General features: G+C 48.4%; 1 pseudogene; it reads left to right on the top strand.

Annotated features, from left to right (window-relative positions):
- Positions 1-348: 348 nt before the first annotated feature.
- On the top strand, positions 349-6,372 carry LOC115331215 (annotated as a pseudogene).
- Positions 6,373-13,732: the final 7,360 nt, after the last annotated feature.

Here is a 13,732-nt window from a genome sequence, read left to right on the forward strand (position 1 = left end):
GCGGAGGAGGGATATCGCGCGCGGGGGTTGCGTCGACAAGTCATAAGACAGCCGCTCCGTTGCCTGGCTCGCTGCCCGCAAGACGGCGTGTGCTGTACTGCTTGATCGCCGCTCACGTATTCCAGCTCATATCGCTCGCCACTGTAGGTCTTAAACTCCTGGCAACATACACCCTAGGGAACGTCACGTGACCCCTGCTTCAATGGATGGCTACAAAGGCCCAGCACGCGGAACGGCCACTTCGGGCACGATGTCGCTCAAGACAACGTTGCAAATCCTATCTCTCGTCCAGGTGGTTCTCTTTCAAATGCCGTCTGCTACAGTGGCAATAGTTTGCGTTTTATAGCGATGTCGTGCCCCTACTCCCTGTCTGACCACTGTAAGTAGGTAATCGCGCTCCTTGTCAAGTGTTTTCATGTGCTTCATTTATCACTGCTGCTACCTCAAATGTCGGTGGCACTGTGACAAGCCCAGGTCCCACCTTTTAGGCGTAGTTGGGTGGCATCCTTGAGATAATTAGCAGGATTGAAATAAGTCAAAGCGACGTGTTTGCGGAGCTTGGACGGCTTCCGAGCGTACAAAAAGCCACAGTCACCAATGTGGCCAAACTGCCGAATCGAGAAAGAATAAACACAAATTCGGGACGCAAACAGACGATACAACTCTTTCAACTCACAACGACATTTATTTCGTCTCCGTTCAAACGACGGCCATCGAGCAGGTTCTGGGGAGGGAGCAGAGAAGGAAAAAGGGGGGGGGGGTTGAAAAAGGAGGAGGGGAAAAAAACGGGTTATTCGCGGCCTTCCCTCAAGGTCTCTGGTCCCCTCCGCCCAGTTCGGGACGGAGGAATTTCATCTCCCGCTCGGAAAGGGGCCAGAGAGGCCGAGGCGACGTTAGTTACCGAGCTCTTGATGGCGTACGATTCGGCGACTTCCCTGCCAAACCTCTGCCGGTGTCCTCCCAATACGCGCGTACCTTCGTATCTGGGCGAACAACCGTCGCACGTCATGCGGTGTACAACTATTCGGTGCATGGAGTCTTCGGGGGGTTCGTTCACCTCCCGCGAGTGTTCCCTCAGGCGGTCATTTAGGCACCTCCCGGTCTGCCCTATATACTCCCCGCCACACAAAAAAGGGATGGTATAAACCACCTCCTTCCTGCACTTAACAAACTGCTGTCCGTGCCTCTTGTTGCATTGAGTCGCGGAGGGCGGGGTATTCACCATTCTGCACATTTGTTGAAGCTTTTGCTTGCAGCTAAACACTACCCCTACCTCGAAGCGAGAGGCGAGTCCCTTGAGGCGATGTGCGGTGTTGTGCGAGTAGGGGATAACTGCAAAACGTTTTTTGCGAGGAACAGGAGCGGCTGGCGGTGCCCGGGAGGCGGTGATCAGCGTCTTTAGAGTATTTGCCACTAAGTCTTCAGGGTACCCTGCTCTCTTCTGGGATTCCACTGCGACAACTGGGCATCAAGCTACAGGATTATGCAGATCTCGAGGAAGGAGATATCGCAGGAGTTGCTGCTGATGAGTAGAATCCTTCCCGGCCACATGACAGCGCTCTTCGGAACCCGATTTGGCTCACACCCGTCGTACCAGTTCATCAAGCAGTCCGCTGTTCGTCTCCTGGACTCTGCTTGGATCAAGATTCTGGCTGAGCACCGCGCCTTTCATCAGGGAAATTCACCCGTTAGGCTGGTTCCTCCTGTGAACCTCTCGGACACGCAGCTTTCTCCGGACACCGTGCGTCTCCTTTCGCACGGACCCAAGTTTGCTCCTGACCTGCCCGGATCACGAGTGGATCAGCTGGCCTCCGTTTACCAAGTCGCCGCCTCCATCCCGGAACAGGACCACCAGGACGTCGTCGGGTCTGCAGTTAGGGCCGTGTGTGCCCACCCACCTCCTCCGCCAGGCAAGTCTTTGGTGCGTGCGGCTGTAGAGGAACTCCGAGGCTCTAAGCTGAAACTACTGGAGTCGGACAAATCGGGAGTGTTTGTCATCATGGACGAGGGATGCTCTGGTGAGAAGGTGGAAGCCGCCCTGGGGAAGAACTTTATAAAGTTAAAAAGAAGACCCTCGGGGTCCCTCAGGTCCGAAGCCAAAGATCTTTGCATGAGCTTAAACCTGCCCTCCCTGAGGAACGCGATCGCCTCTCCAGCTAAACAGTATCTTACTGCGTTCTTCTCGGCCAAGACACAAAAACCAGGTGTCCCGCTTCGCAGCATTATTTCCGAAAACGGATGCTGGCAGAAGAACTTGGCCACTTTCCTCCTAGGAAACTTGTCGTCCCTGACACTCTCCCAGCCTTTACGTGTTAGTAACTCCACTGAGTTGATAGCCCAACTTGAGACCCTGCATGACTCTCCTACTCCACTAGCATTGTTTTCTTTGGACATAGAGGACATGTTCTACAGTCTAGACAACAAGTTTCTACTCGAGTTCGTGAGCCACGCCATTCACGAACATGGAGCCTGCAAATTTCAGAATTCCTCTGGAATACCTGTTAGCGGCTTCATTTCTCTCCTTGAGTTGTACCTTCGCTCGACACTGGTGGAGTACGAGGGAAGCGTTTACACCCAGAGGACAGGCGTATGCATAGGCTCCTGTCTGGCCCCTCTGCTGAGCGAGATTTTCCTGATGTATGTGGACCGGGACATTAGAAGCCGAATGGAGGAGACCGCGCCGGAGAGCCGTGTGTTCCGGCATGTAGATGATTATCTGATCGTGCACCCGAAGCAGACCTCTCCCGAGTCTGTCATTGAGGCCTTCGCTCCGAGCCCCACCGGACTCTTCTTTAAGAGAGAAGACCCGTCTGAAGACGGTCTTCAATACTTGGACCTGCACCTGAAGATGCGCTCTGATGGGATATGCTGGGAGTTTAGACAGCGCACACAAAAGCCGGTCCTGCCCTTCACGAGTGCCCATTCCAAAGCAGTAAAACGGGGCCTCGTGAAATCACTCCTAAAATCCTCTGGAACCAGATCGTGCACCCATCTCTCCGCGCACAGCGTGCTTCTACAGACAGATAGGCTAAAGAGAGCAGGGTACCCTGAAGACTTAGTGGCAAATACTCTAAAGACGCTGATCACCGCCTCCCGGGCACCGCCAGCCGCTCCTGTTCCTCGCAAAAAACGTTTTGCAGTTATCCCCTACTCGCACAACACCGCACATCGCCTCAAGGGACTCGCCTCTCGCTTCGAGGTAGGGGTAGTGTTTAGCTGCAAGCAAAAGCTTCAACAAATGTGCAGAATGGTGAATACCCCGCCCTCCGCGACTCAATGCAACAAGAGGCACGGACAGCAGTTTGTTAAGTGCAGGAAGGAGGTGGTTTATACCATCCCTTTTTCGTGTGGCGGGGAGTATATAGGGCAGACCGGGAGGTGCCTAAATGACCGCCTGAGGGAACACTCGCGGGAGGTGAACGAACCCCCCGAAGACTCCATGCACCCAATAGTTGTACACCGCATGACGTGCGACGGTTGTTCGCCCAGATACGAAGGTACGCGCGTATTGGGAGGACACCGGCAGAGGTTTGGCAGGGAAGTCGCCGAATCGTACGCCATCAAGAGCTCGGTAACTAACGTCGCCTCGGCCTCTCTGGCCCTTTCCGAGCGGGAGATGAAATTCCTCCGTCCCGAACTGGGCGGAGGGGACCAGAGACCTTGAGGGAAGGCCGCGAATAACCCGTTTTTTTCCCCTCCTCCTTTTTCAACCCCCCCCCCCCTTTTTCCTTCTCTGCTCCCTCCCCAGAACCTGCTCGATGGCCGTCGTTTGAACGGAGACGAAATAAATGTCGTTGTGAGTTGAAAGAGTTGTATCGTCTGTTTGCGTCCCGAATTTGTGTTTATTCTTTCTGGTTGCTTAAGTATTTACCAACACGCTCGTTTTTTAATGCCGAATCGAGTAGCTGCTCTTGACACCAAATTTGCTCTTTTAAAGGCCTCACCCGTCCCGGACGTTCTTGACCGGCAGGCCTCTAGCCTTATTGTGTACGAACTTTCCAAGGTAAATTTACCTTGCTACGACGCTGAGAATGCACTCCAAAAATCATACTAGCTGTTTTTTTTTTGTTTTTTGTTTTTTGTACATTTATTTTGGTAGCAAACAAACTTCCATGAAGAGTACTAGGTGATCGAGCTTCGTACACAAGGCCTGGGTGTTATGATGAGCAATGATAGCCTTGAGCGATACAGGGATCTCTGTGGCTCCGTCAAAGAGACCCCTATATAGCAGCAAGGGCTCTCCCCCATCGCCCCCCCCCCCCCCCCCCCCCGGACCGTCGCGACGCGACGTAGAAAGACTTCTAACAATACAGTCACGTTTTTTAATATCCGTAGCCTTCTTACCCAAGCGTGAGGAGCTTAGCGGCCTTATTCAAGATAATAACTCTGACATTGTCGTTATTACTGAAACGTGGGTGAGGCCCGAGACAAGTGACAGCCAAATGTCCTCCTCTAACCTGATGTTTAATATTTACCAGTGATGAACCGAACCTGCCAAACTACAGATTCGGCAAAGATTCGGCAAAAAATCGGCAAATGTCGGCGCACTCACGAGAACGCGACGGGGTCGTGGATTGCAAATGGACGCCGTGCGGTCGTGTAGCTACTATTGTACAGTGTAGAACAACCAACGGTTACGGCGAGGTATGGGAGTAGACAACACTGTAACTGCGTTTATCAGCCTTTGCGAGAGCGGTTCTCTTCAATATCTTCTCTCAAGAACAGAAGATCGACCAGTAATTTACGCAGTCCACTGCGCAAGCGACAGGTGATGGGGTACATTCTGGATGACGCAATTTTCATTTAACTTTTTTTAGTGATGCAATGAGGTAGTTGAAGCATTGACTCACAATTACTTTAAAGCACTCTTTGCAATTATAAAAATCCTGTTTTCTGCTCACAAGAAGTTCGTGCCAAAACAAAATAATACTGCTTTTTTAATTCGCGGTATTTCGCGGTTTTCATGTATCTACATAAAACTAAACAGAGCTATTGTGCCTCGACGTTCCACATCCGACATTCCTAACTTCACATCTTCCTAAACGTCCGTGTGTGTCCTAACACCAGAAACTGGCATTTTAAAGGTTAAAAACGAGACGTTGCGAGTATGGACGCACACTTTCATGCAAAGCTGACGTCAAGTGACTCAAATCGAAAAAGATGCATATTGAAAATAATATTGTTATTTTTTTCTGGTGAAGGCCCAGTAACCGTGGCATTCACTTTCGCGCACGAAAGCTGACTCCCAGAGAAAGTAAAAATGTAGTGTTATTGCCTTTGTATTTATACCACACACACTTGCAGGCTTGCGCTGATAAGGCCTTTTAACCGAAACACTCGTAGCGCGATTCGTGACTGCGCTTTCTGCTACCCAACGTTGCTACTACCCAACCTTGTTGTCACGCCACTTCTGCAAGAAGTCACTAAGATTGCCAGTAAATACATAAAAACAACAACGATAAAATTATCTTGTAGAATATCACATTACTTAGTAATAACTGTGCCAATATGCATTACATGTTGCATTTAAGTTAAGAAAAATACAACATAAAACTTTTTTTCGCCAAAAAAAAAACAAAAAAACTAAATATCAGCGTCAGTCTGGCAACAATGTATTATTGCCGAATCTTTGCCGAATCTTTAGTAAAGTTTGGCAAAAGTTCGGCTTTGCCGAATCCCAAGATTCGGCGCCGAACTTTCGATTCCGCAAAAGTTCGGCCCATCACTAATATTTACTTCTATGAGAGCCCACACAGCGGGCAGGAGATGTGCTAATAGCGATAAAAAAAAGTGCATTTCGTCTTTTGATGTTACTACCAGCTCCAATATAGAGGCAACCTATTTTTTTGTATTGCATCATCCTGCACAAAAACAATTGTTGGGGTCTGCGACCGACCTCCGAGTTATAGCGGCATATTTTGTAGCGAGCTTCCCTCTCTCCGGCTTGAAATCAATGAACGGTAACTTAGATCAAATGTCTTAGTTTTTGGCGAATATGACTTCCCTAACATTGATCGGCTAAGTCTAACATCTGGTGGGTCCAATGAAGCCAGAATTTTTCTCGGTCCATTATCAAATTATGATCTTACCCAAGTTTCTAACGAACCTACAAGTGACGACAACATCCCTGATCTTTTTCTTACGACGTCACCCGATCTGGTTACCATCCATTAGCCAAACCAATCGTTTTAGCGACCGCAATTTGCTGACCGTCGAGTTATCTTTACTCATCCAGTCTACAAACTCCTAAAAATTATCAAGGACTACTCCAAAACCAACCTTGATGCACTGAACAGCGATCTTTCTGCATATCTACCCTTATATACCGCCAGCGTTTAATCTAGGAAGCTGGAACAAAATTGGTTACTTTTTAAAAACAAGTGAATCTCGTAGTCCTATTTCTACCCACTGCATACGGGGTGACGGCTGCAATACATGCTACAACAAAGCATTAAAATATCTCAAAGACAAACAGAAGCAATTGTATTGAAGGGCAAGGCATCTGAACTGCGATGCTGTCTAGCACGACTACGTTTCGTGCCTTAAGACTTACACTTCGAACCTTCGTCTGGCTAAACAGTTATTCTCTAAGGACCTTCCAAGTATCCTGCGTAACAATCCTAAGAAATAAAGGAAATATAGAGCCCTTCCATTTCACGTGAAAATAGAGGACCGGCGAAGCTGTTATCTTTACGACGTCTAGGACGATGCCTAGAGGACGACCTCAAGGACAACTCCTTGGACGACCTCAAGGACGACATCTAGGACGACCTCAAGGACAACGCCTAGAGGACGACGCTTAGGACGACATCAGGGACGACGTATAAGAACCTCAAGAACGACGTCCAGGACGACCTCAAGTATAACGTCTAGGACGACCTCAAGGACGACCTCAAGGACGACTTGTAGGACGACTTCGAGGACGACGCCTAGAGGACGACGCCTAGGACGACATCAGGGACGACGTATAAGAACCTCAAGAACGACGTCCAGGACGACCTCAAGGATAACGTCTAGGACGACCTCAAGGACGACCTCAAGGACGACTTGTAGGACGACCTCGAGGACGACGCCTAGAGGACGACGCCTAGGACGACATCAGGGACGACGTATAGGACAACCTCAAGAACGACATCCAGGACGACCTCAAGGACGACTTGTAGGACGACCTCGAGGACAACTTCTAGGACGACCTCAAGGACGACGCCTAGGACGACATCAGGGACCACGTATCGGACAACATTAAGAAAGACGTCCAGGACGACCTCAAGGACGACTTGTAGGACGACCTCGAGGACAACATCTAGGAAGACCTCAAGGACAACTTCTAGAACGACCTCGAGGACAACGCCTAGAGGACGGCGCCTAGGACAACAGCAGGGACGACGTTTAAAACAACCTCAAGAACGACGTCCAGGACGACCTCAAGGACGACTTGAACGACGACCTCAAGAACAACTTTTAGAACAACCTCAACGACGACTTCTGGGACGACCTCGAGGAAAACGGCTAGGACGACCTGAAGAATGACTTCTAGAACGACCTCGAAAACAACATTCTCGGACGACCTCAGGGACGGCGCCTAGAGGACGACGCCTAGGACGACATCAGGGACGACTTCTAGGACAATCTCAAGAACGACGTCCAGGACGACCTCAAGGACGACCTCGAGGAAAACGGTTAGGACGACCTCAAGAATGACTTCTAGAACGACCTCGAGGACAACATTCTCGAACGACCTCAAGGACGACCTCAAAAACGACGCCTAAAGGACGACGTCTAGGACGACCTCAAGAGAAACGTCTAGGACGACCTCGAGGACGACACCTAGGACGACATCAGGGACGACGTATAGGACAGCCTCAAGAACGACCTCAAGGACGACTTCTAGGATGACCTCCAGGAAGACGAATAGAACGACCTCAAGAATGACTTCTCGGACAACCTCAAGGACGACGCCTAGAGGACGACGTCTAGGACGACCTCAAGGACGACGTCTAGGACGACTTCGAGGACGACGCTTAGAGGACGACGCCTAGGACTACATCAGGAACGACGTATAAAGCAACCTCAAGAAGAACGTACAAAACGACCTCGAGGACGACTTGTAGGACGACCTTTAGGGCAACGTCGGACGACCTCAGGGACAACTTCTAGGACGACCTCGAGGACGATGCCTAGAGGGCGACATCTAGGGCGATCTCAAGGACGACGCCTAGAGGACGACATCAGGGACGACGTACAGGACAACCTCAAGAACGACGTCCAGGACGACCTCAAGGACGACTTGTAGGACAACCTCAAGGACAACGCCTAGGACGACCTCAAGGACGACTTCTAGGACGACCTTGAGGAAGTCGGTTAGGAAGACCTCAAGAATGACTTCTAGAACGACCTCGAAGACAACATTCTCGGACGACCTCAAGGACGACTTCTAGGACGACGCCTAGAGAAATTCAGGTTGCCACCATCTATGAGTGACGGCGGCAACCAGATAACCGGCAAGCCAGTTGTCTGGATGCCGCTGTCGCTCATAGCTGGCGGCACCTGTCTGGAGTTTTGTGTCTACGCGCCGCTTGTCCGCGGACACGATTCTGGGGAAGCTAGCCCTTAACAGCTCCGCTGTAAAATGTGAAAAATATTTTTTTCCTTTCACACCTCTTCCGACGAGCCAATTAAGATGAATCCCCAATATCTAAAACAGAGAGTGAAAATGTTAAACGGCCATTTTCGTCCGTGTTTAAATCAGAAGAAGCCGACATCCTTATAAAACCATCATTATTATGCGAGTCTAAGCGATATATTGTCATCTCAAGTTTTGGAATAGCGAACCTCCTTGATGCCTTGACACTGACGTCCTCCGTGGGACCTGACGACATCATCGCTAACATTCTCTACTATACCAAAGCAATTTCTAGCGAATTTCTTAGCTTAATATTCTCACAGTCACTATTGCAGGGATTGCTACCATCCGAGTGGAAACAGGGTAAACTGGTTCCGGTTTTGAAAAACGGTGATCGCTCTTTGGCCTCGAATGGCCTCCTTATATCACTAACATGCGTAACCTCAAAACTTCTCGATCATATTACCTATTCAAGAGATATATTACATCGTGATGCAAATAATTTGTTTCACCACCAGCAACATGGTTTTCGTAGGGGAATGTCTTGTAAAACAGCTTGTAGAATTTACCAGCGAGTTATAAGCTAATTTTGAATTCGACCATCAAACCAATAGGCTATGTTTGGACTCCTCAAAGGCCTTCGATCGTGTTTACCACTGTGGGGTGCCTGCTAAACTTTCAGGACTCTAAATTTGACTCTCTCGTAGTCTCCTGAATTCGTGATTTTCATTCCTATCGCAGTTTTCACTACAGTTAACAGTTGCCCTACAAAAAAAAACCATTTGAAATTCAAACGGGTGGCAAACTGGTAAATCAAACGAGTGCAAACCTGTCGACCCGTTTGGATCAAACGTGATTATGGGATACGGGTAGCCGTTTGAAACGGTACCCGCTCGAAACGGTACCTGTTTGATGGAGGTGCCCGTTTGATACGGGTGCCCATTCGACCTTGCCCGTGACCCCACGTTTGAACGTGCCATTCGAATCGGGAAATTATGCGCTAGCCCTAAGTGGGTATCGTCTGGTAGGGTGGTTATCATAAACTTATTTAAAACGTTCCGAAACTCATAAACCTATTTATAACATGGAGGAAACACGTAGAACAAATGTGCTCACCTACGTGCTTGCAAATGGACAGGAAAACAGACACAAAAGATTGTTTTCAATTCTCCTCAAAGTTTATTACGTCTTCTGTTGACAAGTACAAACGTGCAAGCGATCTGTGAAATGTGAGAGGCACCCTAAGCTTTTATACAACTGAGAAGATAGCAAATCAAACAAGAACCGAGGTAATTCTAGACTATGAAGGTAGTCTTTCGGGAAATTATTCGCCCGGCTGCCAAGAGAATAGTGGCTGCATAGTTATATAGATAATCTGGAAAAATACGAGTAGAAGAACGGTCAGTCGTTGCCAAGAAGTAGGTTGCAGTGCACTTACCATAAAAATAGCGGATTTGAAAGATGTAATACGTGATATTTGTCGACACGGTCAAAGCAGGACAACCACACAAACACAAATGAGAGGGAACGGCTCCTTGGAAGTTTCAACACGATGTGGCGCACAAGCTGTCATTTGCCGAACCCAACCAAACCGCAAGAATTCCTGACTTCTTTGAAGAATCGCTTGTTGCCGATATAGGCGTAGGACTTTTCGCACATCCAATACGTTGTCGAGAGACATCCTAATAAGACCGCAAGGTTAGGCGACAGATCGAAGCAGGTGGACGAGCGAAGTTCGAGCTGGAACTGACAACAAGCAGACAAAGAAAAAAGCGGCTGCCAGGCGCACCCTCCCGGATCTCGATGCTTATCAGCGTGTAGCTCGCGCGCGGCTGCGGGTCACGTGACGGGTGACAAGAGAGGAGGGAGTGGGCGAGGACCACAGGGACAGCCCCTCTCCCTCTCCCCAGGCATTCCAGTGAGATATGTTTTTGTAGCCTCGAAAAAAAAAAAAAAAAAAAAACACGCGCGCGAGCGCGTTTTAGCACGCTCGAACTTTGGAAATGGCGGCAAGGCGGCCAGAAGCTCGGCTTGCGCCCGAGCGAAGAAAGTACTCAGCGCGAGCTCGTAGTTTGACTGCTGCAACGGCGGGCGTGCTCTCGCAATGCTCGATGTTCTTGCAGCCGCGTGTACGCGTGCTACCTTCGCTGCGCCTTGAATTAAAGTGAAACGGAGTCTAGACGTACATTCTTTCACGCGGTCGCGTCTTCTGCGAGAGAGATTCGAGCTGAATAAGTAAACTGAGGTAACAAAGATGGACAAAGTATTAAAGTTCTGTCAAAAATATCGGCTCGCCAACGTCGCGCGTTTACGTAAAACAAAAAAAAAGTGTTAGTTTTAGTTGCAGTATAAGCGAACATCAGCGCAATTGAAATATTAATATAATTACTTGCATTAAGCGGACGATCTGAAATCGATGAACCGGCGCTCCCAGCCTTCCGGAAACATTGGCTGCCACGGCTGAAACGCTAGGCGTGCCCACGCCGCCGACCTGTACATTCAATATCACACGGGCTCCGGAGAGCCGTTTGATTACACCGGTACAGTTTGCAACATGGTCATCGGTTTGAGCAAAAGTGAGACAACTTTGCCCAAACGAGTCACCCATTTGCCCAGACGAGCGACCCATTTGCCCAGACGAGCGACCCGTTTGCCAAAGGAGTGACCTGTTTGTCCAAATAGGTGACCGTTATGGCTCATACGGGGGACCCCTTTGAGCCATACGGGCGACCCCCTACTCGTTGTCGGAGGACTACTCGCCGAATGTTCGAACTGCGCGGAAGCTTCTTCTCGACTTTGCCAGGGCGCAAAACGTAACATTTAAGCTTCGTTTCGACAAGTTGCACATTGGTTCCAGGACGTACAGTTATGATTCTCAGTCTCTGTCCGTAAAAGAAATCCCCAGAGAGGACGCCCCGGGGGGTGGCTTTCTTCATAACCAAAAATCAAGTTGCGGTATTAATGCATTGTACACGAACGCACGTAGTATCCTGAATAAACGCGACGATATATGTTCTCTTATTTCTTCGTGTAATGCTAACGTCGTCGTCTTAACTGAAACATGGCTATCACCTGGAATTGAAGATAGTGAGATAGTTCCTGAGCACCCTAATCTGGTTATTTACCGGCGTGACAGGGAGGATCAACGTGGAGGCGGTGTCCTTATCGGGGTCGATGAAAGTAATGAAAGCACCCTTGTCCCAATTGCTTCGTGCCTCGAAATGGTCTGGGTACGAATGCAATGCAGTTTCAAACCCATTTTGGTAGGCGTTTGTTATCGACCTCCTTCGGAATCCCATTCGTTCACCAGCCGTCTGCACGACGACTTGTCTACCCTGTTTGCTCTCTATCCGGCGCACCCTGTTTTTTTATTCGGTGACTTTAATTTTCCATGCGTTAATTGGTACTCTGCGGTCCCCGTTTGTCCTAAAGGGAATGGTTTGTGCAAGGACTTCCTTGACATGTGTTTGGATTTTAATCTTTTTTAACTTGTGTCCGTCCCTACTAGGGTGACGGATTCCTGTTCTAGTATTTTAGATCTCGTGCTAACTACTCATCCGGGTTTTGTAGAATCACCTCTAACCTGTTTTGATGGCGTGAGCGATCATCGGGTAATTTACTGCCCTATATGCGTGGAAATCCAGAAACCCTTGCGCGTTCAAAAGAGTATACGGCTGTATGAGAAAGGGAATTATGAGCAGCTCTGCAACAGTCTGTCCGAATATTTTGTGTCTTTTAATACTAATTTTGAGAGTAGAAGTGTGGACGTAAACTGGTGTCTCTTTAAAGATAAATTGTGTGATTTAGTGGGAAAATATATACCTTGTATTGATATAACAACGAAGTCTTCGAATCCATGGTTTAATCGCAGCCTCAAATCGCTACGCAATAAAAAGCAAAGGCTCTTTCGAGTTGCCCGTCGAGCCGGTACGCCCGAATCATGGCAGAGCTATGCGGACTGCGCTAACATTTACAAAATTGAGTTGAATAGATGTAAAGACATTTTTTATCGTACGACTTTGCCAACATTATTGATTGCCAATCCGCAGCGTTTTTGGAATGTTGTTCGCCCAAAAGACGAGTGTTCGTTACAACTTGTTTCAAATTCAGGGGACCCTGTCCCAGTGAACTTGTGCGCTAATGTGCTGAATGATGTTTTTTCTAAAGTGTTCTCCCGTTCAGACCTCATTACTGTTTCCCCTCCCGTCTCCAGTATATCGTTCCCAATGGATCCTATTCTTATAGACCCTTTCATCTCAGTAGTTGCCTGACCGGTGGGTAGAGGGCGCTGGCGCACTCGCCACCATTGGGTTGCTTCAATTTGGTCGGTTTCGGTTTCAATGTGCTCGCGATTGTTTTGCTGTTTCATGCCGTTTTCGCTTAATTTTGCGATATAAATTTCTTTCTTGTAGCACACAGCGAATGAAACAATAGTACTGATCAGCCACTGGGCGAACCACGAAGTGGTTTCGAGCCTAAATTGTCGTCTTTTTTACGAACACCATATGTGTCTGATTACGTCCACCTTTAATTTCGGCCAGGTTCGGTGGTGAAACAACTGCGCTGATGCACAGGGAGGATTACCATTGTCCACGGCCATACCCGTGGACACTAATTTCCAGAAGAAAAAATAAATAAAGAACATTACAAGCTCCGCTTGCAGCGTGCGCTGGTTGCCTACCGCCGTGCTTTGGCTGCGCGTGTACCGAGCAGTACGGAAGTTTAGATAGCTCGCGCTTAGGTCAGAGCAGCTACTGCTAACCTTATCTTGCAACAGACTATATTGCATGAGCGCTTAGTGAAAAAGCAGGTTGACAACATGATTAACAATCAGCATAATCACCAAGAACAGATGAACTGACAAGTTTGCTGTTCGGTGTTTGGTTTCCGAACACCAACTTTTTCTAACTTCGAGAATGGAAAAGTCTCCTATATTACTGGAAAAGTTTCATATAATCACGTAGATAATATAAAAAAGAAGGGATATTGTCTCGGCCTGTTTTGGTCAAAGAAATTAAGCTCTCGAGATTTTGATAGGTCAACCTAGGCTGACAAGAAAATTTCTTTACCTAAAGTACTTATTAACAGCATTTCAAAATGTTGACCTTA

Source organism: Ixodes scapularis, unplaced genomic scaffold (assembly GCF_016920785.2).
Source record: "Ixodes scapularis isolate PalLabHiFi unplaced genomic scaffold, ASM1692078v2 ptg003014l_1__unscaffolded, whole genome shotgun sequence".
NCBI lineage: Eukaryota > Metazoa > Arthropoda > Arachnida > Ixodida > Ixodidae > Ixodes > Ixodes scapularis.